The 22,610-nt window shown below is 38.8% G+C and overlaps 1 long non-coding RNA gene across 1 annotated transcript; it reads right to left on the minus strand.

Annotated features, from left to right (window-relative positions):
- Positions 1-9,750: 9,750 nt before the first annotated feature.
- LOC137851807 (uncharacterized) lies at positions 9,751-17,139 on the minus strand. Its single transcript, XR_011093489.1, has 3 exons — positions 16,909-17,139; positions 15,796-15,866; positions 9,751-11,136 (listed from the first exon to the last, which is right to left on the minus strand). It is a non-coding gene; the product is annotated as an uncharacterized lncRNA (long non-coding RNA).
- Positions 17,140-22,610: the final 5,471 nt, after the last annotated feature.

Below are 22,610 nucleotides of genomic sequence, written 5' to 3' on the forward strand. Positions count from 1 at the left end.
CAGTCAATGGATACTAAGAATAGCCTTTCAATGACATGTCAGCTCCCTCAGCACTCCTGAACGCATATTGTCAGGGTCCCAGGACTTGTGTGTCTTGTGCTTGCTGAAGTGTTTCCTAATGTCATCCTCTGTCATAAAGGGTACATCTTTCTCACTCCAGATTTTCCTCTGGGACCTGGGATTCCTGAAGACCAGCCTTGCTAGTAAAGACTGAGGCAAAGGAGGGATACTGTACCTCAGCCTTTTGCATGTCCTGTTTCACCAGGGCCTCTGACTCATTCAGCAAATGGTCCACATTTTCCCTATTTTTCCTTTTGTCATCTCTGGACTTAAAGAAGACCTTTTTTGTTGTCTTTGACTTCACCTACCAGACTCAATTCCATTAGGGCTTTGACTTTCCTAACTACGTGTCTGAATGCTCAGTCAGTGTCTTTGTATTCATCCCAGGTTAACTGTCCTTGCTTCCACTCTCTGTATGCCTCCTTTTTGTATTTTTTTTTTTTTTTCTAGGAGCTCCTTGTTTATCCATACAGGCCTCCGGTTGTCTTTGCCTGCCTTCCTACTCACTGGAATGGACTTGGATGGGTAATCTTTGAATATGAATCCAGCTTTCCTGAACCCCTCTTCCCTCCAGGGCCTTATCCCATGCATGGGACTCTACCAAGTAGATTGTTGAAGAAGCCAAAGTCTACTCTCTTGAAGTGCAGGGTTATGTTCTTGCCTTCTACCCTCCTGTCAGGATGCTAAAGTCCACCATCTCATGGTCGCTGCAGGCAACACCTGTAAGGGGATGGGGAGTGTGGGTACACAGACAGTCTGCAGTGGGTCTTTACGTGCTGGCACTCCATGATACATCACTGAGCAGCAAGGCCTGAAACTGAGTTGGGTTATTTAAATTGATGCTACACCTAAGCACCACAATGTAAATGGTGTATCCTACAGATAGCTGCATCTTGTTTCTTTTTTTTTTTTTTTTTCCCTTTTTGTCTTTTTTTTTTTTTCCTTTATTTAATGATTTTCCTTGGAGGGGAAGGGGCAAATATTTCTTTTATCAGAAGGCTATTAAAGAAGGTGTTGTTCTTGCTCTTTTAATCCTATTCAGTGTCCTTTGAATGCATGCAAGGCAAGGGTTGGTTCTTTACTTTTTATTTTTATTCAAAACATTGTGTTACTAGAACAGTGAGGTACCTGACATGAGAAGGGGACCAACCTGTCTAATGCACTTAAGACTTACACTGAAAAAAGGCTACCATGAAATGCATCTTGTGTCATGGGTTTTGCTTTGTTTTTACAGTACTAACAGATATTATTTCTTAGAGGAGAGTTTGTGATTTCCCATGAAGTATTGTTGATTTCCACACAAATATTTATTAACTATTATCCTTCAGTATATCTATTGGACTATAAATCATGCGGCACTTCAAGTGGAACAACATGAATATTCACTTAAACCTCTGAAATCTGTAATGTCTTCAGACAAATTTGTGGCATTAAATACCAAACACAGACACGCACACACAAAGTTTATATGTATAAGTCAGATTTTCCAGATTAAAAACTGCCCATATAATATTGCTGGTGAGCAAAACTAAACAAGGAGATGTATGGAAGCAATATGTTGTTTTGTACAGTTTTCAAACATCTGCTGGTCTTCTATTAGCCGGAATACACTGAAAACTCTGTACACAATGGCTTTCCATCAGCAAGTGCCTTAAAGAAATCTGCAATCCCAAAGTACTAGCTTCAAACAACTCCCAGAATAATTTGTTCTGTTCTCTGAGCACAGACTCCTCATGCTAATTTAGGACTTGTCCTCTTTAGCTTTAGCCTCTAGATTCCCTTCTTACCCTAGTTCTCTCTTCCCCCTTGCTTTCTTTGTTCTCAGCTCTCGCCTGGGGACATGCCTCTCTGTATATATTAGTATAATCTCTTATCTCCCAAAAGGCTTGTCCTTTTTATATGCCAAACATTTCTGTTGCAGTTTACCCTCTCTTCTTCTACTTGTGTTCCAGTTCAGCTCCTGTGCTATCTGCATTTGTGTGGGCTACCTGCACACCAGGAAAGGCAGTGCAGGGACTTTAAGCAAACAACAAGTAATTTAGCATAAGCAAATGAAGTAATTATCCTGCAGTGAATGTATAGTTAGCAGAGATTTAGACTACTAAGAGAGTTTTGGCCTTGATTCATTTAAACTAGAGACAAAGGCTTCTCATTGGTTGGATGAATCTCACCTGTGTATCTAACTTCAGTTATAAGGCCCATGGTTACAGTGACAATTGAAAGGAAAAAGCCCTGGTCAACCTCAAAGACTATTACATGAAATATGCTTCACAAATCATCCTTTACATACTACCCATCAGAAATGAACAAGTTATCTGCAGAATGGAAATCAGACACTATTTGATCAAATATGACAGACATGACCATGTTTTATCCAATATCCAAACACACAACTCTTAGCAAATTAATCCCTAGTAGATAAGCAAGATTTTATTAAAAAAATTACAGATATCAGAACTTTTGAACAGGTTGACTGTGTGTGTGAGGAGACAGTTTTTATTTATTTATTTTTAATTATCACTTTCTAAGAAAGCATTATATTTTTGAACTAAAAGTAATTAGGCTCTTAGGGAAAAACAACAACAAACAAACGAACAACAACAACAAAAAAAAAACTTCCATCTGAACCCAACAATTTACATTTTCAAGGCACACAATCTTCATCTGCTTCAGTGGCTGAAAGCATTCTTGGGCAAACAAGGAAACATTGTGCAATTCTTTAAGTACAGGTAGCTTTGCTGGATAACCCTGTAATTAAGCCATTTCAAATAACTACGACCAAGCCACTACAAACTTATCACATAAATGTTTTAACAGATCAAATAGATCCATAAAGACCAAAGCCTTTCTTCCCACTTTAAAGAGGCTATAATTTTACCAGATCAAGGAGTATGTGATGAAGTTTTATGCTCCACCTCTGCTCTGGAACACAAAAGCAGCTGGCAACTTTTCCTTGCCACCCTAACACATGTTTTTTGTAATATAACTTGGGTTTTGTTTTGTGCACAGCTCAATCCATCACTACATCAGCAACAAAAAAGGGGAAAAAAACATACAACACTAACATGCAGCAAACACAGAAAGCCTTTAGATGATAAACAAAGGATACACAATTTTCCCATGCCACTATTAAATTCTCTAGTAACACAAAAGGGCCTTTGCTGATGCTCAGTGGCTGTATATGTCACTGAAAGTAATTTTTTAGTTGTTTCTTCACAACTTGAAATAACCTGATGACAGTGACAACTACAGAGTCAACAGTGCTTCAAAAAGCCAGGAAGCATTTATACAACACAATCTTTTACACTTTAAAAATGATGAAGGAAATAGAAACATAAAAATGAAAATTTGAAGATCATAACATTATGTGAGGTAACATAATGAGACAGCTATTCACTCTGCAGTGTTAGCATTATTGTTTTTATCTATCCTAAAGAAATTATATGGGAGAAAGATACATATTGATAAAGATGAAGCTTTGTGTGCAGTATAGATTCAGTACAAAAAAGACAACTATTTCTCTAACTAATTATGTTCTTCTACCTTATGATATTGTTTCTTAAGACAGCTATATTCATTATTCATTATATATTCATTATTCATTCATATTATTCATTATTCATTATATATATATATTTTTTTGTGTACTGATGACTGTATAGCATGGATCACACCAGTCTGTAATGTGATTATCAGGAAAAAAGAAAGCCTGGTTTTCTTACCAGAAAAAATGGTGACCAGATGATGTTACAAATAGATGTGTATGTGTTCATTTATAAGTCTTGCTCATAATTAAATGGTCAGGTGTAAACACTGAGTGTTGCCTAACCATTCTCCTTGAAATTATATCATTTTGCCAAAGTTTATTTTGATTTCTGTTTGGATTGATGCCCTTCGTTTGTTATTTTATTTTCCTGTATCAGAATAAAATATAAAAACAACAAGAAAGATCTCTGAGCCATCGCTTTTGGAAAAACATGCATTTCTTTCTAATCAAATGCTTACAAAAGTGCTCCTAACTACTCCTTACTCATCTATTCAAATAGGAAGTGTGTGAGAGAACAGGCCAATTGAAACTCTCATTCAAGTATGACCTGTTGGCAGGAATGAGAGTTTCTAGCAGCAATATCTGGCTCATTTCTTGCATCCTTCCCTGCAGCAAGGGTGTGCATCTCCACACCATTCTCAGCTCGGTGTCCTGGCAAGCTATCCCTGGCTGCTGAGCCACAGCGGGAGGTGCAAAGTCCAGGAGAACATGCCAGGCCTGCATTGTGTTTCTGGAAATAGGTTTTCAGAGAAGAGCAATGCTGCCCAAGGAAGAGCATGGCCAGCCAGCAATGCATTGCATGCCTGCCAGAAATGCAGCACTATATTTTCTGAAATTCAGTAAAGTTACAGCAAGGCTGGAACTCCTTTCTGAATGTCATTTGACACTAAAGTCTCATTTGACAGTTTGTTGGAGTAAACCACAATTCCACTCTTATGACAAACACAAATTTTGGAATGTGTTTTCTATGCCTTCCTATTTTTTTTTTTGGGGGGGGGGAAGGGGGGGACGGGGGAGAGATATACATACACACACATCTTAATACCTATGCAAAAGAGGAAGAAAATAGGTAGACAGGATGAAACCTGCTTGATGTGAGTTTAGCAGGGAGGATGAACCTCCCTGCAAGCATTTGGCAAGCTGAGTAGTTCTAAGCCATTTGCTTGTGTTAGAAAGAAAGCAGAGGAGGCATTGTAACAAAATAAACTACAATTTGAGTAGTTGTTATTGCGGTGGAAAAGCACAATTTGATTTAAAGAGATAATCCATCTAAACAAATGATCCTGGAAGCAGTGGTTGTTTCCCACTGTAGCCTCATAACAAGGTGTCAGGCAGTGACTATCAGTTTCACACGCATTTATGTACATAAAGATCTGTGGGTACAGAGACTTGATTGACCGAAAACTCTCCGTCCTTTTAATTTGTGCATGAAACTTAGTGGAGCACTGCTATTGTTTACAAGGACCACAGCTACAACTGCCAGCTGGTTTCATTAATGGTAGGAACATGATTAGAATAGAAACACCGTGAAAGCCAGTCTTAAAGAAAAGAAACAACATTGCTTAGACATTGATCAAATCACAGTGTATCAATGTGTTATGCTGCACTGAAATTTAGATAAAAGATAAACATATTAATTGACTCTTTTCAGTATTGTATTGTAATAACAACTGATTGTCAACACATCCATCTTGGAAAATGTAGAATATTTATTTTCTGTCTGTGCCCTGTACTGTGATGAACATTGCAACATAAATAGGCAAATCATTCTACATTTATGCCTTAACAAGCATTTCCATACAATTTGATTTAAAGAGAATGAGTCAGAGAGAACACTGATAAATAAGCATCATAACGAGAAAAAAGAAAAAAACTTTTTGCACAAGTAAAATGTGGAACAAGTTAATTATTGCAGGAAAAAGCTGAAGTGAAGTAGAAGTAAAGTATGGAAATTATTTTTCTTCTGCATAAATCTGTTTGGTTACAAACAATCCCTCCCTTTTTAAATCTCATTTAAAATCCAGCAGCTAGGCCATTGCAAGACAGCACTGGAAACTGCTAGCATAAGGTGCATTTTCAAGTATCTCCTTGCTCGCTCCACAACAAGGAGACCAGAGCCTGGAAGACTAATCCAGAAGGGTCTGTAGGAATCTCAGGCTACATCTATGTTATCAAATAACATCACACACTAATACTGATTCATCAGGTTAAAGCACTTGGTACTGAGGCTTCTGCTTATACATTGAAGATGGTCAGGGTGGTTTCAGGTGACCTCAGTAAAGATTTAGCCTGGTTGCTTGACCTGAATGTACCCTTTCCTGTGATTAGTTACTGTTCAAAGGCTGCTCTCTAGTTGAAGCTTCCTATCGCCATTAGGGGTGATGAGCATGTTTGATGAACATAGAGAGCAGGGCTTTGGATTGAGTTTCCTCCTAAACAAATCCAGTCTGTTGGTACCAAAACTGGTCTGAGAACTGCATCAGTATGCAGTAAGTGGGGATGACTGGGACATTCACTTCAAAATGCTCCGGAGCAAAATGTCGACGTAGATACTGCTCCTATGACTGTGCCACTGTTGCCCAATGTAGGAACTCTATGACCCAGCAACTTGTCTAAGGAACGAAAGATCTGGTATCTACTATAAACCATTTTCTTCTGCCTGACACAGCAAGAAGTTATCTCTACATGAATATTGCACAGAATCATAGAACCATAGAATGCTTTGGGTTGGAAGGGACCTAAAAGATCATCTAGTTCCAACCCCCCTATCATGGGCAGGGTCACCTACCACTAGACCAAGTTTCTCAGGACCCCATCCAACCTGGTCTTGAACACTTCCGGGAATGAGGCATCCACAACTTTTCTGAGTAACCGGTTCCAGTGCTTCACTACCCTCATAGAAAGGAATTTCTTCCTTATATCTAATTTAAATCTAACCTCTTCTAGTTTAAAGCGATTCCCCCTTGTCCTATCCCTACACTCCCTAAAAAAGAGTCCCTCCTCAGCTTTCCTGTAGGCCCCCATTGGGTACTGGAAGGCTGTTTTAAGGTCTCCTCAGGGCCTTCTCTTCTCCAGGCTGAACAAACCCAACTTCATAGGAGAGGTGCTCCAGACCTCTGATAATCCCTTTGATCCTCCTCTGGATTCATGGAAAGATTCATGTCCTTCTTGTGGTGGGGGTCCCAGAGATGAATACAGTACTCTATATGGGGTCTCACAAAAGCAGAGTAGGGGGAGAGAATCACCTCCCTTGGCCTGCTGGTCACACTTCTTCTGATGCTGACTAGGATACAGTTGGCTTCCTGAGTTGCAAATGTACATCGCCAGTTCACGTCCAATTTTTCAACCATCGTACCCACTTCTCCTCAGGGCTGCTCTCAATCCATTCTCATCCCATTTCTGTTTGGAATAGCACTTAATGAGGTGCAAGACCTTGCACTTGGCCTTGTTGAACTTCATGATGTTCACAGGGGTCTAAGCCTGTCCAGGTCCCTCTGGATGGCATCCCCTCCTTGCAGCATTGACCACACTACCCACCTTGTTGTTGTCACCAAACTTTCTGAGGGTGCTCTCAAAGTCCATGTCGCTGACAAAGATGAGGGATGCCACTCATCACTGGTCTCCACCTGGATTCAAGGGATTCTTGCGACATTTCATTAAATTTAGAGTGGCTACATGGTGATTTAATATTTTTCTAGTTGCCTTCAGCAACAGCTACCATATTTATCTGTGGCTTCTACATAGAAAGACAGGTTCATTGCAGTAAAGCAGAATGGAAATGGGTTTAATACTATAAAATGAACAAGTGACAAATTGTTGATATCATTTAAGTCAAGGTCATATCTACCCCAGGCTATGAAACTCAAATGCACATGGAAAACAGGATTTGTTTTTCTGGATCAACTTGTCAGTCTATAGCTGTGCAGGAACTGGTAAACAACTTACTAGGGAAGCACAGAAAACTTTTGATGACATTGTAGGTGCAGAATCTGGAGCAACTGATAGCATCATATGAAGAATGAAGAGAATATTAAAAGCAGTTAAGATCAAGGCAGAAGGCACATATCAAAAGTGGTTAGCTTAAATGTAGGTGATGGTCATGTGAATATGGGTTGTTCTAAACAATTTTCAAGCCATTTTTTTTTTTTTTAAAGTAATATTATACTGACCACATCTTTGAGTTTATATATATATATATATATATATATATCACTTTATATACATCACTTTTTATATATATATAATCCTTACAATTATTCACATTTATGGAAGGAACTTAATCTTGTTCATGTTCTGAAATAAAACCTCAATTTCTCAAAGCAGTATTTCTAATTAGTTTTTCTTTTATATTTTAATGACACTCCCATTTCCTTTCCAGGCAAACACAGGAAAGAAAAAAGCTATGAGAGAGAATGAGCAGAGAAAACATGTATTTCAGCAACTTCTTCAAAATGCTAAAATTTCTAGCTGAAGAAAATTTCTGAAAAAAAGGGAAGAGAAGAGAAATACATTTAAAAGTATTGCTTCTACCTATACACCCATCAGAAGATGTACAAATATCTGATTTACATTGACTTGATTTTCAGTCTCTATTTTGGTAATGCAACCTGTTTTAAAAAGGAAGCTGAGCTTCATAAAGCTGCTCATGAGGTTTCCTACTTCACTGGAATTACTATCATCACTATTACTGAATACTGTTCTGCTGCTACAAGGCAGTTTCCTCTTACTGTCCAAACATGTTTTACCAACATGATTTAATTTGTTCTCATCAAAATTGCTATGACAATAAGGATTCTCAAAGAACAACAATTGCGAAATTTCTCTCTACAATAACTCAGGCATGGACAAGCTTGAACATAACTACAATAGAAGAAGAGAGATGTTGAGCAATTAAAGATGACTCCCGCCACATGAGACACTCAGTAAAACTATTTTGCCAAAATAGGAAAGACTCTTTAGTTTACTTTCCTGGAAATTAATATTGCCCCCTGAGGCAACTGGACCAACATAGTAGTCAGAAAAATGATATTTGAAATGAAGATTAAACTATAAGGAAAAATTAAACTCTTCAAAGTGAGTAATCTATTACAGGACACCCGACTATAAATGTGATTGGTGAATGCCTGGAAGCAGGAGTTCAGAAGCTGAGGTGTGGATCTTTAGCTTGCTTAGCTACATGTCATCAACATAATCTGTTTCTTGTGAAAGCTCTTTGTTCTTCCATTGAATCTTCTTTTTCATCATCCTATTTCTTCTACTCACCTTGATGAGTGAGACAAACGAACATATAGTCCATGGGATCAGAATAGACATAGTTCAGTATAAATTCCCCTGACACACACACAGCATGGACATTGGGTCCTCAGCATTAATGTGCTTGTGCTACACATCTGTTCCTATTCTTCACTGTTCTATGCAGACGGAGCGGCTGTATCACAATTTTTTCATTGCACTTTATATCATCTGCCCTCCCAAATGCTTTATGATGTTCATGGAAAATAATAAGATTGTAGTATAGTAGTTACCAGAGGAGAAGCAAAGACTAGAAATAAAAGAAACATTAGGAAAAACAACCCTTGGGGCTAAGTAATAATCCTTGAGGTTCCACAGAAAAGTGAACCAAGATGGACTGCACAGACTTTGCTCCAGTCTAAGATACAAACGGAGGCAGGAGCAAGTTGGCAGTACTTCTCTTAAGTTTTATGCCCTTTCAGGCCTGCAGCATTCATCTCTTGGGCTAACTGCCAAAGCATCTGCATCAGTCAGTAAGAACAGGAGGATAAAGTACCAGGAGCAATTTCACTTGGTGCAAACCACAGAACCCACAGCAGATATGACAGGTGTCAGTTCTGCTGTCAGCTGTGAAGAAAGGCCTTTTTGCAGGGACAAAATAATATGGGTTGGGTTTGCTCTCAGATTACTGGAACCTCATCAGCTTCATGGATTTAGTGAGAAATAATGTTCAGTTTTACAGCTGCTAGTCACCTTTTCACAGTCACACACCCATCTTAAACAGCAAAACCACAAGCTGTTCTGTGGTATGAACATATAATTTATAGATCATCTGTACTTTACTTAGGGTAATTATGCATTCACAACAAGCTATGATTTTAGGCATATCACATCATTCTCATATATTAAATAATTTTTCTTTGCTTTTTGCAGATGTGCACAGAAGGTTTATTCTATTAATATTTATTTTAATATAAGCCAGTTGAGGACTACAGCAAAATTGTAGTTTATTCCATAAATTCAGGAAAAGCACATAGTCCAGCTCATCTTTAGTATAAGGAAACACACCTATGCATCCTTTCAAATACAAATAATATTTTACAGCCACTAAATCTCACTTATTCAAAAATAAATAAATAAATAATAATAAAAATACTTTTGCTATAAGATTCTATTCTATTTGCTTCATGCCAATGTAGCCTTTATTTAAACCTGAGGAACCATAATATATTTTACTTTGTGTTTATAACAACACTATGTGGATATATTTCATGCGTGAATATATCTTCATGCATGAAGTCTAAACTCTACTGTGTTCACAATAGTTCACAAAACTCAATTAAGTGATTTATCTCCTCATTTCCTCCTTTACACGACTGTTTAAGGTAAATAACTCCTTAAAATTACTCCACAGTGACAGTGCTACTTTGGTACAACACAATGATCATTATTTGTTCATCTCTATATTTTGTCTATCCCTACCTGCTTCATCCAGACTGGAAAAAATACTGAGGAATATGTATTTAAAGCATGATTCTAAAATTCACAATTATCTATTCAGGGAATAAAAATACTATTGTTAGTATTGACAAACTCTGCTTTCCAATGGTCTCAGTAAATGATTAATCCAAAATCAGCAGATAAAAACTATTCATATGGTGTAATTCTATAAACAATTTTAAATAAAGAAAATGTGATAGAACAGCAAAAGGGTTAAATAAACATTTACAAGTTACAATGTAAAGTTACAAGTTAAAATGTAAATGTTACAATATTTACATTTACAAGTGTAAATATATTTACACTTGTTGAAAAACTGGTTGAAATAGCATTGCTTTTAATTTGCCTGTTCATGTTGAAACTTCACTTTATTGTTCTTAGATCTATTAAATCTCCTTTTGCAAGCATCCCCTCTCATCCCAATACAATCAATATAAACATTAGAATCTGTTTTGGTAGGCACTGAAATTGCTTTTGAAAGTTTCAGTATTTAGATGCTAACACTTTTAAAAACAGCTCTCAATTAAAATATACTTACAACTTTTTAATGCCTCTTTTTCTAGTCTAGACAAAAGTCTTACACACACAAAAAAAATATACATTTAACTTCATAGAATTCTGGAATATAATTCAGAATTAGCACATTAACATATTTTTGGCAATTTTTTCATGTAATGTTTCTACTATAATCACAGCCACCCATTTCTTCTGATATGTAGTAGATCACAGAGGATATTGCTGTTTCACTAATGGATAATTTTAATAGTCCTTTGGGCTGAAGAAAGATAGCAGAAACCCTAAAAAACAAAACAAACAAAAAAAACCCACTGATTTGAAGAAGAAACAAAGATTAAAAAAATACTGAACAATATTCTACAAATGTTAATAGAGTCTTATTACTCTCAAATGCCCAAATAGCTAGGAGAATTTTGTTTTTGTTTTTGACATTTTATAAATGTCAAATTATAAAGTTCTCATTCACAGGACCCCAAGGCAGCTTATAAAACTAAAACATCATTTCATCTACCATCATTGAAGCATAGCTATTTCTGATTTCCAGTGAAGAAGCTAAAAAAGTAGTAATGTAATACTGCAAATACTTATTGGCAGAAAATACCTCTACGTGTATTTGAAGGTAGGAAGAAAATGTTCGCTAAATTTTATCCCTCTAACTAGAATGCTTCTTTTAATTTGTATAAAATTATCCTAAATTGTCAAGGACAATGTCTCCAGCTATCGCATCTGTGACTTAAAATAGGATGGTATGGTGTGTCCTGATCAGTTATGTTATTTTCTATAACTCAGAGTATTCATTGTAGCTCTCACATCTGTGCAGAAGTACACCAGCACTTGTGACATATGACTGATAATACGTGCACGTCTTCAGAAAGTCTGTCAGAGCCTAATGAAAACTGGATAAAAGAAACACCACATCATGTTAGAATGAACAGTGGATGACTATTAACAAACAGAAATGAATTGGATCATTAGCATTATTAAGCTATATATCCAAATTACATTTTATATCATAATTCTTAGTATACTCATACTGCGTGTAGACTAACAACAGGAAAATGTAAGATAGACAGGAAATTGTTCAAAGGACAGAGGTCAAACTATGAAAGGAAACACCCTACAAAGCAAAGAGCCACACTGATCACTAAGGGCACAAAGACAACAGCTCCTGTGGTGGGGAGCAGTGCCCCACTGTGGTTGACACTGCTGCTGACACTGCTTGGTTGCACTGGTCCCAGTGAACACTTTGCCCAGTCCAGCCCTCACCATGGGCTCATTTTTTCTGGGGAATGGGAAGGGAAAGCCTCCTTTTCTCCTCTTCCTGTCAGGGAGACATGCAGGGAAGCAGCCTGAGCATATTTCAGGCAGGAGCTCTTCAGTGAGCTCTGCTCTCTACTTGGTGTCTGGGAAGTAGCCGCAGGTTTGGGGACCACTTTTAAGTGTCCCTTAGCTGACAGGAGAGAGAAAAGGTGGCTTGAATCTTACAGAGCTCACTCTGTCTGTTCCCTGTGCACAGGCCAACAGGAGTACCTGAGGGGCCAGAGTAACTCTACTTCCCCTTCATTAAACCCCAGGACATAAGGCATCATCTTTCTGGGATCTTGTAGTGGGTTTACGTGGCAAAGTTTTGGTAGTGTGGGGACTGCAGGGGTGGCTTCTGTGAGAAGAATTCAGAAGCTGACCCCTGTTAAATAAGGGCCAATTTTAACCAGCTCCAAAGAGACGCACTGCTGCCTAGAGCCAAGCCAGTAAGTGATTTTGTTTGTACCTCTGAGAGCATATTTAAGAAAAGGAAAAAAATGCTGTTCAGCAGAAACTGGGTGAGTGAGGAGTTCAAAACAGCCCTGCAGACCCCAAGGTAAGCAAAGGAAGGGCAGGAGGTGCTCCAGACACAGAGCTGAAGTTCCTCTGGGGCCTGTGGAGAGGCCCCTGGTGGAGCAGGCTGTCCCCCTGCAGCCCATGGGTCCCACATGGAGCAGATCTCCACGCTGCAGCCTGTGGAGGAGCCCCCAGTGGAGCAGGTGCATATGGCCTGGAGGAGGCTGCGGCCCACGGAGAGCCCCCGCAGGAGCAGGCCCCGGGCTGGAGCTGCAGCCCATGGAGAGGAGCCCATGCAGGAGCAGGGGATCGTGGGGCAGGGGGTAGAGCTGCCACTAGTGGGGGACACGTGCTGGAGCAGCTTGCTCCTGACTGATGGACCCCATGGTTCAGGCTGGATATCAGGAAAAGATTCTTCACCCTGAGGGTGGTCAGGCCTGGAACAGGCTCCCCTGGGCAGTGGTCACAGCCCTGAACCTGCCAGAGTTCAAGAAGCATTTGGACAACACTCTCAGACAACTTTTTTTTTTTGTGTGTCTTCCTTCAGGGACTCAGGAGCTGGACTCGATGATCCTTGTGGGTCCCTTCCAACTCAGTTATTCTGTGATTCAAACCATGCAATGCACAATATGAGATAAACTAGACAAGTCAGAAAAACCCATCAGAAGTAGCTAGATAGTTTCAGAAGTTAGCTGTGTATAAATAACTGTACTTCAAGTCAGAGGTGTTCTTGCTTTGCAGAAGATTGCCAAGCACCTGATTCTGCACAGAAATAAAAGGCGTTCTTGTGGATTCCAACAGTGTGCTTATAGGCTAGACACAGCAGGCATGAACTTAAGGATAACATCAGTGCTTCTCACGTTTGTCTTTCTTTTTTTTTCAGTTACTGCAAGATCACTGGATTAGCAGTGTAGCACATCAGGAGAGAGAAAGCTTCAGTATTCATCTCATTGACCTTCAGTGCAGTTGTTTTGCCCTGTTCTTGCTATACACACCATTCTCCCTTTAACATGTCCATATCCCAGAATTTCTGTTACACTGGTGGTGTAACTTCTCAGGGCATGATGGGAAGGGGCAGTCCAAAGCTTGTGTTAAAGCTGATCTCCAACTCTCTCCTCAATGCACATTTTTGACTGCAGCACTGTATTTGGAAAGTTTCCTTCTTGCTGTTATATATGGAGTGGTAATTCATGTCGAGAAAATCGTTGATATTAATAAAGAAGGGGGAGATTTGGGAGTGTGGCCATGGGGGTCGGAAAGCCCCGTGGTTGCTGACAATATCAGACTCTTAAGGAAAAGGCCATCAGGAATGTAAAAGAGTTCAGAGGGAACAAAGAGGGGTGATTCAGGAGACAACACGCAGTCTCAGGTTTCTTGTTCTCCAACCACTGAGGCATGGAAGTTTCTGGGTGTTTGCTGTTGTTGTTATATGCAAAGTTGTTTGACCAATGAAAAGTTGTTTTGAAAAGAACTGAAAAGAACTGCTGTGGAGAGAAGGGTATAAGAGGGCTCTCAAGATAAAAAAAAAAAAAAAAAAGCGCAACACGATGAAAACATGTCATCAATAAAGAAGCAGGAAAAAGGAGTGAAGAGGAACAGGCTGGCAGAATGGAGACCAGGACGGGAACAGGCACTTTGATTGTCTCATGAAGATAGGTTCGGCCAAACTTGGCAAACCGCTCATAGAAGCTTGTACAGAAAGTCGCTGGAAATTGGCACACCAGAGCTGCGAAGTAGCTCAAGCTGAGAGAAGCGGACCCATGCACACAGCTGCCCCTCACTGGTAAGCAGTTGTGCATTATGGGGAATCATACATTTTTAGAAACAAAGACTGTCCTGGTAACCTTAAAGCTTATGCTCCTTATTAACAATCAGACAGTTTATGATCCTGAAATATGGGACCAAACTGAGGTCAAGGTGTGGGACTCTGCAACTAAAAACAACAAGATTGCAGTGGAATTGCTTGGCACCTGGAAAGCCATCTCTGAGGCCTTAAAGATCCATGTGGGGCCACAATCACAAACGTGTGGTTTGCCAGACAGTGAGGGAGCTGTGGGTTCCTCTACTGATCCAACTGCTACGCCATCGGCCCCTTTGCTGCTACAGCCATGGAAGACTTTTGCTGTTATGCCCCCTAGTGACCTGGACATGCCTTTTGACCCAGGCCCTATTGGCCTTGAAAAGGAGATGGATATGCTTTTCTTCGATCCAGGAAGAATGGGATACATAAGGCCTGAAGGCCAAGTTGCTTGACAACTTAAAACAAGACATATTGTTCAAAAGGAATGGAAAATGGAGACTTGTTAAGTCATGGAACTTAAAGGATTGTTTGTTACCTTTTCTGATTGTATAGGCATACTTGGGTTTAGTATGTAAAAGCAATGTTCTATATATTCAGAATATTTGATGTTCATGTGTGCGTGTTGGTGGAGTGTAGACTCCCCGCATACCCAGCACTGTTTATTTGCCTTTTATACCTTTTATAAATATTACTAAATCCAGATTGAGTTGAGACTTCATTTATAACATTGCTATGGTTGTTCCTAACAAGCAGCTGCTTCAGAGACTCAAAGCTTCTCTTGTCAGATCAGACACTAACACAATCATAGAATCATAGAATATCCTGAGTTGGAAGGGACCCTTAAGGATCATCAAGTCCAACTCTTGACACCGCACAGGTCTACCCAAAAGTTCAGACCATGTGACTAAGTGCACAGTCCAATCTCTTCTTAAATTCAGTCAGGCTCGGTGCAGTGACCACTTCCCTGGGGAGCCTGTTCCAGTGTGCAACCACCCTCTCTGTGAAGAACTTCCTCCTGATGTCAAGCCTAAACTTCCCCTGCTTCAGCTTAACCCCGTTCCCGCGGGTCCTGTCGCTAGTGTTAATGGAGAAAAGGTCTCCTGCCTCTCGACACCCCCTTACGAGGAAAACTCGTTTTTTTGTGCACAAATGAGTTGGTACCAGCTAGTAGCCTTCTAAAGGTATAATGATTTATGTAAGCAATTTCCTATTTGAAGAGAAACATAAAAAACATATTGGGATATCAATAAAAACACAGCTGTATGATAAAACATGAATGGTCAGGCTCCTCTCACCCCTGGAAAACACAAACAAAACTTACAGAGAAGAGCATGTAATGGTCTTAGTCAGTGCTCCCTCACATGGACCTGGTATAAAATACTTGACAACCTTCTGGAAGAAGAAAGAATAAGCCTAGTGAGTGTGACCAGACCACAGTTATAGAATCCAGGAAAGTTATTACAATTGTTTATTTCTGTATTGGATCCTTTTCAAGCTGGGTAGGCCCTTATTTTTTGAAAAAAATATTTTTGTCTATTGACAAAGAGATCCATTAGAAAATGTAGCCTGTTTTAGTTGGTTGAGAGAGTATGCAGCACAACATTATGTGTGTCAGCATCTGAGCCAGTGTCCACTGAAGTTCCTGGGCAGCTTCAGCAAGATTCCCTTCCTGAGGCCATTCTTCAAAATCTTTCATCTCATTAAGCCTATGCACTTAATGCCACAGTGCAGGACAGCATCTTTGTCCAAGATGGCGTTTCATGCTCCACTATCTGCCTTTCTAAGGGAAAAGGTATCCACAGTGGAAGTGTTTTTAAACCAGGGAAGCACAGAAGTGTAATACAGTATAGGCTCTCCCTCTCATGAGGCACTGATTTCAGTTAGGACAAATAGAACTTAAACACCTTACTGCAATCTAGAAAAAGCTTTGTCTGGTTCTATTGTGTGTTTTGCATCACCCTAACACACAGGATCAGTGACTACAGAATCAGATTCTTGATTACATGCTTTTTAAATACAACTTTCAGTATTTCCCAGAACTAAGTACTATTAACTGATGATATAACCTGTGATACCAGTCATTTTTCATGATAACATTATCTTATTTGAATTCATGTATGTCTTTAAAATAGTTTTGAGCATATAGATGATAATCTCAATCCGTAAGTGATAGTCTTTCAACCCAGAGAACATTGTAAAATGCTAATAACTGTCAGTGTCTGATCTCTGACCAGGTTCTCTCAGATATATCATTCACAGAGAATGTAATCAGTGATACCAAGTTTACCCTTTAGAAGAATTTTTTTTTTTTCCTATTTGGGAGAGTGGCAAAGTAATATACTACAATCACTATACAAACACAATACAGCAATCAAAATACATAGTTATACCCTAGCACAAATATGATTCCTGTTACTGGTCTCTATATACTCACCATCATGATGCCAGTCATTCCAATCATCAACAATACATCCCTAGAACTGAAGCCTGCTGTTACACTGCCCTACACAGAATGCTTTTTTTTCATTTAGTTTTTATACTGTTTGTTGGGCTGAGCCACATATTTACTGCCCCTATATTCAGGGAGACATTCATATTCTCCTAACCACCTCAAGGAGAAACATTTACACCTGTAGCTGATCCATTCAATTGTTCATAGCTGTTCACCTGAAACAAAGGTTCCCCTCTGCTCCCCTTTGTATTGGTAAAGTCAGCGTCATTGCAACAGCTGTGGTCAGTTACACCCTGAGTTATTGTGATGTGATTATTCATGTTCACATCCCCCTTTCCCATGCCCACTGAGTCTTCCTCCACTGTAGGTATTTATTTGGTGAATTACATCACAGCTGTGGAGGTTTAATCAATCAAAGTTATACATAGCTGATGATGCGTTTTCAGGTGATGGGCAGATATAAATTATCTTCCATTCGCTAATTTCTATTTATTAGCTTACACATCTATATCTATTGATTAATTTCCATGTCATATCTTTCAGATGAATCACACAAATGCCACATTTCACTATTTACATGTTTATGCATTTTCAGTTAGAGACTGTAAAGGTATTCAGTGAATGTAATTATAGTAATAGAGCTCAACTGTGGGTTCTTCTGGCACAACAAATTGCTCAGTTAATTATTTTACTTTCTCTGTTTTCTTCCTTGTGGTTCGTTTGTTCTAAAGAACAAGAGCACAGAAGAAAATCCTATTAATTATAGCCATGTCAGCCATTCTGCTTCTGGCAGTGGGGAACACAGCAATGAGAGGAGGTAAAAAGTAAAAGGAGTGTATTTTTAATAATAATAATAAAAAAAAAAAAAAAAAAAAAAACACAACACCACCATGGATTTTCCTCCTGTATTTATTGTTACACTTCTGTGACAAGCAATTTCATATAAAAGTTCTGACCTTTACCTCCATATATTGTCTATGTAAAAATTCAACTAAATCTGTTGATTTATTGAAGTCAACAGAAAATTATATTACATCTCATCTCATTGCTAGTTTACTTTACAATAGTTTTCTTCCATTTGCTTGACTTACAATTTGTGAAATGCTGTTGTATGCAAGTCTTAAGTAAGGGTTAGTTATGCATTGTGAGGGATATTTTTGCTTACCATTTATTTTTTATATGAAGGTTAAATGTTCACGATTTGAAACATATCTGAAAGAAGAAGAATCTTCTTTCCCCTTAAATGTATGGCTATACTTGTTGACTGAATTTTCAGTTTGACTTATTTAAACATTATTAGGGAACTTGTATTTAAATCTAGTTTGATGATTTGTAGTTGCATATCAACTGTGAAATCAATTTTTACTTGCTCTGTTTCTGTGTGTTAATGATGGATGCATCCAATGACAATGGAGAAATCCATCAAAACACAAAAGGCAGCAACAGAAAAATATCATATTATCATCACTGGATACTTTCACTTCTGTTTGAAAACAAAGCTTTAAAAGTCATATCAGTTCAGTCTACAACAGAATATAGCTATTCCCATAACTATATAATTAAACATTTTAATTTCACATGGATTTTCTAAGGTCTTGTTTAGTCTAACTTCTACATGTTGCCAAGATATAAGACAGAACTTATTGGAGAAGAACTTGGTTTCTAAGAAAGATTTTCTACAGGTACATAGAAGGAGAGCATCCTGTCCATTAAGGGTATCTGGTCAAGGTGTAATGAATTAATATCTTTAAAGATCACTAATGGAAAATTATCATATGGCTTTGGAATACACTACAAAATGTCTGTCATCTGTTCTAAGGTTGGAATGATCCTCCTTAGAGGTAAGTATTTGTGTGAGTCAGTACAGGTAGGTGGCAGGAACAACCACAGACTAATGTAAAAATGCAAAGAGTAGGTTTATTCTCATTACCTCACCAACTGGGGGATCCCCAAAGCAGCACCCAAGTGGAGGCACACAAGTAGGGATGCAGGAACCACTAAAGAGCATCCATTCTAGGAGATCACAGGCCTGCTGGTTTTGCCTGTTTTTATCAAGGGTTCATGCAGGAGCAGTTTCACCATACTGTGATCTATGGCAGGATCACCATACTGTGATCCCCACTGTGCTTATTTGATCTTCTCTGTACCAAGGCCAGGAGCTCAAGCATGTCCAATAGTGTGCATCCAAGTCCACTGAACATTATCTATGCACAGATGTGCTATTTGCCAAACACACAGAGCACAAAGAGAAGCAGATATAATTTATATGTTTTTCTACATTGCTGCTCCCCAGACTTTAAGCATTCCTGGCTGCAAGGTCACTGAGCATATTTACAATCATCCTTACCAGTCTTCTGTTTTTAACCCATTCCTCCCAACAGTATTCTTTGTATTTAATTATGCATCTCTTTAATCAAATATTACTTGCATCTAAACTTTCTTTGGTCAAGGACAGAGTGCTCCTTTTGGAAGAAATAAAGGGAAGTTGTTAGGAGAAGGTAGCCTTAAGTTGTCCTTAGGTGACTTGTGACAATATATGGATAAAAGGAGTTAGGGTACTTCATCAGAAAAGACCGCCGAGGACCATCAAGGACCCCCAAAGAAAAGAAAACATGCTCAGAAGAGCCTGAAAATGAGCCAAGAATGGTGCAATACAATTATACAACCCATGTAGATTACCGTGAAAAGATATTCGATAGATAGAATATGCATGAATACAATGTATAAATGTAGCAAGGAAGCTGGCATTAGGTGTGCTTAATTTGAGGAGAATCCACAGAGCACCCAGGCTTCAATGAAAACAATATCTCTCTGGAGCATATGAATTGGATTTTTGGATAATTGCACATTAGGTAAAAGGATCCACTTTTTCATATAAGTTTTTGGTGACCCAGATGGGACAGCTGTAAAGCCTTACCAGGATCAACTTACCAGCTGCTGGAAGGGAGACTCTGCTCTCCAGACTCCAGTGCGCACTGACCTTTTGATCGGGGACTCTGACTATTCTCTCTGAGCCACAGTGGGTAAGCGACACAACGGTGCAATGCTTGTAGGAGATGTTGCTTATCTTGGTTAATTGGTAATCATATGTACTTGACTGTGACAACTGGAGTATATGGTATGTGTATATATGCATGCACAGGTAAATTTTGGGAATAGGTATTGTGATGATATGAAATTTTGGTTGAAAATATTCTTTTTGAATAAAGATAGGGGGTTCCAAGGATCTGTAATATCCCCTCAGTCCCCTTTGGGTTGTGTTTTAAAACATTGGAATGAGTTTTGAGGGGATCCCCTGACAAAAAGAAAAATAATTGAATATTGTAATCTTTGGTGGCTGATGTACAAACTGGGCAAAGAAGAAAAGTAGCCTGAAAACAAGACTTTGATTTATATGCAGCTGATTATTTATTTATTTATTTATTTATTTATTTTTATTTTGTCGAAGGTTAGGTAAATGGGATGAGGTACCTTATGTGGATGTATTCTTTACTTTGAGTAATGATCATGAGACTCAAAAGAAATGTATATTATTGACTTCAGATTCTAATGTAATGATAATGATGGATGATATAAAGAAGCCTTCACAGTGTTGTTCCACATGCGGCATAGGAAAAGATGTGTGAAGCTACAGGATGAAGAAAAGGATGTTTGGATGCTGGTGGCTCCTGGTGGAGAGAGTGTTTCGAGTGGCTTAGACGAGGGTAATGCAACCTTTAGCCTAGTGTCAGGAAAGACTCAAGCACAACAGCATCCTGTAATCTCAGCCAGTTTTCGTCTGACAGTAGGGCCAGATGGATCACTATTTTACGTAAAAGTACCACTTACAACATCAGACCTAATGAACTGGAGGGAATCTGGAGGGTCCTATTGGGATAATCCTGATAAAATGATCCCTTAGAATCGTTTTATAAAATGATCCTATTGATCCTTTAGGATGATTATTGAAAATCATAACCCAGATTGGCAGGATATTCAAGTATTGTTGGCTAATTTATTCACTCCAGAAGAGAAGAGAAAGGCTTCTCAGGTTTCTTGACAGGATGAGGGGGAATGAGCTAAAGTTGCGCCAGGGGGGATTTAGGTTGGATATTAGGAAAAACTTCTTTACCGAAAGGGTTGCTAGGCATTGGAATGGGCTGCCCATGGAAGTGGTTGAGTTACCATCCCTGGAGGTTTTGAAAGATGTTTAGATGTAGAGCTTAGTGATATGGTTTAGTGGATGACTGGCTAGTGTTAGGTCAGAGGTTGGACTAGGTGATCTTGGAGGTCTCTTCCAACCTAGACAATTCTGTGATTCTGTTAAGGAAAAAGCAGGAAAAGAGACTAAGAAGCAGAATGCTAGAGATGGTCAGGGGCAATTTATGCCAACACAGGAACCCAACTGGAACCCAAATACAAATGCAGGGAAATTAATGATTAAGCAATATCAGCAGCTAATCTTGCATGTAATTAAGTATGGAATATCTCGACCAAAGAACCTTGCCAAGTTATACCAAGAGGTGCAAGGTAAAACTGAGGATCCGTCTGCTTTTTATGAATGATTGTGCTGGGTGGCTCGAAATGGACAGATCTGAACCCAAAGGATGAGGCTAATAGCATGACCTCTATCACTTTATTTGTGGGGTAATCAGCACCTGATATTAGAAGAAAGTTCCAGAAGGTAGATGGGGTGTCAGGGATGACCATATCTCAATTGATTGAGATTTATATAAAGTATACAATTACAGGGAGGAGATCGTAAAGAAAGAGAATGAACAGAAGAAACTAAGAACAAGGAAATAAAATGCAACAATATTGGCAGCTGCTTATGTAAGGGCTCAAGCACCATTTAGGGATCAAGGCTTGAGGGAGATGGCAGAACAAGGAAGAGGTTGAGGAATAGGAAAGAGATCAGATGATAGGATCTCCCTGACAAAAAAACAGCACATCTATTGTAAGTAGAAGGGACACTGGAAAAATGAATATCCAAAAAGACAGTCTAATTAGGTTCCAACTACAATAATGATACCTGGAGAAATAATTGCAATTGTAGAAGGGGACTCAGACTGACAGGGACACAGCTTGACAGTGACCCCAGGCATTGTGCTGGGTCCCAGAAGATGGACAAGAGTGGTCTGGGGTTGGAGGAGACAGCCATGATCATGTTCCTCTTTAGCTCCCTTCAAGGATTTAAACAACATAAGTCACAATTTTTCACACAAAAATCAGAAAACTGACATTAACATAAATAAAATATTTTATAGAAAAAGAAATACATATCAATGTCCCTTGTTTTGGCAGTCCCTTCTGGAAAACTAGTTTGTAGAAAGTCTTTATGTTCTCATATTACCGTGTTTGTAAAGAAGTACTGTGATGGATCATAAGAGACAGGTCAGCCAAAAAGCTTATATCCCAGATGAGTCAAACAACACTGGATCATGAATTTTCTCAAGCTTTGAGACTGTGCATCTGAAATACTCTGCCTACACCTCCAAATTATTTTAAGACAAAAAGATGTTAATATTTGTCTGAAAACCTAAATATATTTCATAGGTTTACTTTACTAAGGTAAAAAATATTTTCATTTTTCTGGGAAAGCAGATCATCTCTGTTGACATTTCTGAGTAGTTTGTCTATAGTATAATCTTTACTGATCTTTCTTCTAAAAACTTCTGAAGCTTTATTTTGAATCCATATATATA

Source organism: Anas acuta, chromosome 2 (assembly GCF_963932015.1).
Source record: "Anas acuta chromosome 2, bAnaAcu1.1, whole genome shotgun sequence".
Classification (NCBI taxonomy): Eukaryota; Metazoa; Chordata; class Aves; order Anseriformes; family Anatidae; genus Anas; species Anas acuta.